General features: G+C 42.3%; 1 long non-coding RNA gene across 1 annotated transcript; it reads left to right on the top strand.

Moving 5' to 3' along the window:
* The first annotated feature begins 3,359 nt into the window (after positions 1–3,359).
* LOC115158686 (uncharacterized) lies at positions 3,360–5,615 on the top strand. Its single transcript, XR_003868708.1, has 3 exons — positions 3,360–3,789; positions 5,111–5,218; positions 5,302–5,615. It is a non-coding gene; the product is annotated as an uncharacterized LOC115158686 (long non-coding RNA).
* Positions 5,616–5,866: the final 251 nt, after the last annotated feature.

Here is a 5,866-nt window from a genome sequence, read left to right as displayed (position 1 = left end):
GGGCATGATTACCAACAACAACGAGACCACCTACAGGGAGGAGGTGAGGGCCCTGGGAGTGTGGTGACAGGAAAATAACTTGCTCATGTCAACAAAACAAAGGAGCTGATCATGGACTTCAGGAAACAGCAGAGGGAGCACGCCCCTATCCACATCGATGGGACCGCAGTGGAGCAGGTAGAAAGCTTCAAGTTCCTCGGTGTACACATCACTGACGATCTGAAATGGTCCATCTACACAGACAGTGTGGTGAAGAAGGCACAACAGCGCTGCTTCAACCTCAGGAGGCTGAAGATATTTGGCTTGGCACCTAAAACCCTCAAACTTTTACAGATGCACAATCGAGAGCATCCTGTCGGGCTATCACCGCCTGGTACGGTAACTGCACAACGCATCACCGGGGTCAAACTACCTGCCCTCCAGGACACCTACCGCACCCGATGTGACAGGAAGACCAAAAAGATCATCAAGGACATCAACCACCCGAGCCACTGCCTGTTCACCCCGCTATCATCCAGAAGGCGAGGTCAGTACAGGTGCATCAAAGCTGAGACCGAGACTGAAAAACGGCTTCTGTCTCAAGGCCATCAGACTGTTAAACAGCCATTACTAACATAGCGAGGCTGCTGCCAACATACAGACCCAAATCACCTGCCACTTTAATAAATGGATTTAATAAAGGTGTCACTATTCACTTTAAATAATGCCACTTTAATAATGTTTACATATCCTACATTACTCATCTTGCTTACATATACTGCGTTTCATACCATCTATTGCATCTTGCTTATGCCGCACGGCCATCGCTCATATTACTTCACTGTCGGAACTAGAAGCACACGCATTTCACTACACTCGCATTAACATCTGCAAACCATGTGTATGTGACAAATAACATTTGACTTATTTGTTAGGGACAGATGACCTACATATCAACAGCTTTGCCCAATGGGTCCAGCCGCAGGTTCAGCCTGTAAAGCTTCAATTTGTAAAGTACAATTTCTATAAGGCACAGCCTACACACACGCCGCCGAGTTACCCGATGGAGCCTATACACATTGCCCGATGGAGCCTATACTACGTTGGTAGGATATTTATGATCGTAGCTCATCTATTTTGTTATCCAATGATTGGCTAATATGTAGTCACCTGGAATACATTTCAATTAACAGGTGTGCCTATTGAAAAGTAAATTTGTGGAATTTCTTTCCTTCTTAATGCGTTTGAGCCAATCAGTTTTGTTGTGACAAGGTAGGGGGTATACAGAAGATAATATGGACTTGGTCTTTTACCAAATAGGACTATGGCAAGAACAGCTCAAATAAACAAAGAGAAACGACAGTCCATCATTTCTTTAAGACATGAAGGTCAGTCAATAGGGAACATTTCAAGATCTTTGAAAGTGTCTTCAAGTGCAGTCGCAAAATCCATCAAGAGCTATGATGAAACTGGCTCTCATGAGGACCGCCACAGGAATGGAAAACCCAGAGTTACCACTGCTGCAGAGGATAACTTCATTAGAGTTACCAGCCTCAGAAATTGCAGACCAAATAAATGCTTCAGAGTTCAAGTAACAGACACATGCCAACATCAATTGTTCAGAGGAGACTGTATGAAGCAAGCCTTCATGGTCAAATTGCTGCAAAGAAACCACTACTAAAGGACACCAATAATAAGAAGAGACTTGCTTGAGCCAAGAAACACGAGCAATAGACATTAGACCGGTGGAAATTTGTCCTTCGATCTGGAGTCCAAATTGAAGATTTTTGGTTCCAACCGAGACACGGTGTGGGTGAACGGATGATCTCTGCATGTGTATTTCCCACTGTAAAGCATGGAGGAGGAGGTGTTATGCTTTGCTGGTGACACTTTCTGGGATTTATTTAGAATTCAAGGCACACTTAACCAGCATGGCTACCACAGCATTCTGCAGCAATACGCCATCCAATCTGGTTAAGGCTTAGTGCGACTATCATTTATTTTTCAACAGGACAATGATCCAACACACCTCCAGGCTGTGTAAGGGCTATTTGACCAAGGAGAGGGATGGAGCGCTGCATCAGATGATCTGGCCTCCACAATCCCCAACCTCGACCAAATTGAGATGGTTTGGGATGAGTAGGACCGCAGAGTGAAGGAAAAAAAATCTAAAAAATCAGCCAACAAGTGGTCAGCATATGTGGGAACTCCTTCAAAACTGTTGGAAAAGCATTCCAGGTGAATCTGGTTGAGAGAATGCCAAGAGTGTGCAAAGCAGTCATCAAGGCAAAGGGCGGCTACTTTGAAGAATGTAAAATATAAAATATATTTCGATTTGTTTTACACTTTTTTGGTTACTACATGATTCCATATGTGTTATTTCATAGTTTTGATGTCTTCACTATTATTCTACAATGTAGAAAATAGTAAAAAGAAAAAACCTTGAATGAGGTGTTCTAAAATGTTTGACCAGTAGTGTAAATATAATTTATAAGTTCAAAAATGGATGTAGCAACTACAAATTGCCTGTTTAAGTATATCAAAAGTGTGCGAGTTTGAACATGTGTCCATTAGGCCTATTGAATAAAAAAAATAATCAGCATGAATTAGATTGAGCAATAAAAGCCCCGCTTTTATTCCATAGGCTGGGATACGCACTGGGTAGCTGTTGCAAGAGCGCATTTTTCTCTGGCTGTCCACCGGTTTCCAAAAAAAATGATTGATGGGCAGCTTAAACTGCTTGAATTCAAACATTATTGTGTTCAAATGCACATTTAGATTTGTGAACAGCATCCACAATCCGTAAGGCGCAAATAGCTAAATGAGAGAGCAGCGGTGTGATTCACATCAATGCGCTATGTAGATATCAATACGTGATATCCGTATCGCCGAAGACTATACCACTGCTGTCATCCTTACCTCCAAGCGTTTATTCAAGTTGGATAATCTTTGGATGCCTGCAGCAGTTGTACCATTGGAAGACAGTGGACTGTAGACTACAAATGCCTATTCCTGCTCTTTGCAATCCATCAAACCCATTTGGTGTGTCATCATAGTGTTCACTGACTCGTGGTCAAACTCGCTCAAGTAGAACAAACTTAAATTTGCGCCTTTTTTCAATGTTGATTTGAATGTCATTGAGAAAGAGAAGTGTCATATTATTATTATTATTATTTTTTTTTTACAAACCTTTGAATTGAAAAGTAATCCTCGAAGTAATCACCTAGTTTAGTTACTTTTTAAAATCTTTACAATATTTTTGCTGGTAATGTAACGGATTACAGTTACTGGGTTTTTGTAATCCCTGACAAATCCAGGGTTGGTTATGGTAAACCTTTTGCAATCCCTTTAGTTTTGCTTTCTGCTGACTCAAACGAACGAAACTTCTCTACATCCACTACTCTCAAGTCCCAAAACACTTTTTATTCTGATTGTGGGCGGTGTTCGATGACGTCGCCCACTGTATGCGCTTTCAGTTGAAGTCAGAGGTAGGCCTATAATGGACGGTCCAGACAGTAGAAATCCTCAAACATTGCGGAGGTGGTCAACCAGATTTGAACACAATCAGACCACAATGCGACTTTTATGCGTCTATACCCGGGTTTTTAATGCGATATTTGTATTCTGATGGCAGAAATCGCATACATTTCAAGAATAGACACGACCTGAGCAGCGACAATCAAGCGAACAAGTTTTTCGCACTTGATCGTTTGAGATCCACACATCCATAATTAGTTGTTACACCACTCCTGATCCGGGAATCAAATTGGCTATTTGCACTTCAGGGAAAACACTGTCACTACTGCTAAGGTAAATTGTCACTCTCAGCATTCTCTTAATCTGTTAGAGTTTCTAGGCTATAGCCTACTGTAGTATTTGGGATGTAGAGTATCGTGAAAAGATATTCGCCGATATCGCAACCAAACTAGTCAATGCCATTTGATTTCGGCCATGACCAGAGGTGAAAAAAAAATGTAATTTCGTCACCTATGTCATTTAACTGTGCAATGTGGAATGTACACAAGCAGGCACGATGTTTTCATCTGACTGTAAAACAAACCACTTCAAAAAGTAGGCTACTTGTGCACATTCATCCACTTTCAAATAATTCCAGCATCAGAAACGTGATGATGGAAAGAGACGTCAATTAAAACACCAAAAAGTGTAGGAATAATGACAGATGGCCGCGTTTCGCTGCAGCAAATGAGGTGACGGAGCAGCGCGCTTTTGCACTGTTCCCAAAGTTCACGTTGACAAAAGGCAGACTTCCCTTGAAGGGGGATAATGAAATTGACCCCCGTGCTGTTGTAAAATGGTCAACGCATGCGCTCAATGAGGGGCTTATATCCTTGATTAAACGTTCCATTCATAGACTGTTTTGTTCACGCAGCAATATAGGCCTGTAGTGAGGATAATGTAGACATACTATTTATTTGTTACGGACAAATGGCCCACATATCAACAGCTTTGCACAATGAGTCCAGCTGCAAGTTCAGCCTGTAAAGCCTCTCATGTACAATTTCTATAAGGCACAGCCGACACACACGCCGCCGAGTTACCGGTGGAGCCTATACACATTGATCCACCATTCATTGGGCTGTTGCCTAGTGGGACAAAATAGACTTCTCAGAGGGAGGCGAGATATACACTTTTCCAGATGTTGGTCTCAGATGTATCTTAATAACATTATCGGATCAAATATAGGCTATTATATTGTATAGGTTTACCTGCTGACAGCGTAGCCTACCGGCAATACCATTTTCAATCATGAGTAGCAATACCATCGGAATAAAGTTTAGATCAGCCCGGATATCGATGCTGGCTTGCAGTAACCTACTGTTTTTATTTAACTAGGCAAGTCAGTTAAGAACAATGCTTATTTACAATGACAGCCTAGGAACAGTGGGTTAACTGGCTTGTTCAGGGGCAGAACGAGATTTTGACCTTGGCAGCTCGGGGATTCGATCAACCAACCTTTCGGATACTGGCCCAACGCTCTAACCACTAGGCTCTAGCCACTAGGCTACCTGCGGGCCCTATTCGAACAAGTGGCAACTTTCCATACATGTTTAGGTCTAGACAGGACTAATTGTTTGTGAATAAAACCCACTGACTCCCTATCCTTTTACAGGAATGCATCCTAGTCCATCTACTATCCAGCTTGTTCTCACCTCAGTGTCAGCAGTCTTGAACCGGGTGCGAGGATGCTGTGGCCATTATTGGAGAAGTTACACCTCAGGTAAGTAGATGGTCAGCATTGGACAATTCTAAGATTTTTGACTCTTCAATTTGGCATTCATTTTGTTCTACATCGGTTTTCAGAAGAGGATACGTTGTCTCTTCCTGTAAAAGAAACCCAACCAGCACCTCTCTCCAGCTCTGTGAGACCCTGGGTTTGGGATGTTGTTCATCATGACCTGGCCCTGGCATATGGGAATTCCAATGACCTGCACTGAAGAGAAAATGCGAAAGGCTCTTTACTTGGTTTTCATTTTTGTTTATACCCCATGCTCGGCCTACTGGTAGATGATTGGTCTGTTTCAGCCAGATCCTGTTGAGCTCTTGCCAAATATAAAACATCTGAAACCAGGGTATGTACAGTACATCTTGTGTATAATAAATGATATTTAATGAAACGTTTGTCTGGCTAATATCTATGGGTTCTATTTGAATGGGTTGGTGTCAGTAGGGCTTGTCTTAGCTGTAAAGGTCAATACCTACCTCTTTACCTCAGAAGTGTAGGAGCATGGTAATCCTTATTCCATCCAGCTTTCATCTTAGAATCTGTGGTGAGGTTGTACACATCCCCATGTGCTACACTTCTGAATGGGGTGGTGGGTTTAAATTGGTCCCACTCAGGCCAGTTAAGTACCATCGCTTATATGTA

This window comes from Salmo trutta, chromosome 22 (genome assembly GCF_901001165.1).
Source record: "Salmo trutta chromosome 22, fSalTru1.1, whole genome shotgun sequence".
Taxonomy (NCBI): domain Eukaryota; kingdom Metazoa; phylum Chordata; class Actinopteri; order Salmoniformes; family Salmonidae; genus Salmo; species Salmo trutta.
This window is presented reverse-complemented; position numbering and strand designations above follow the sequence as displayed.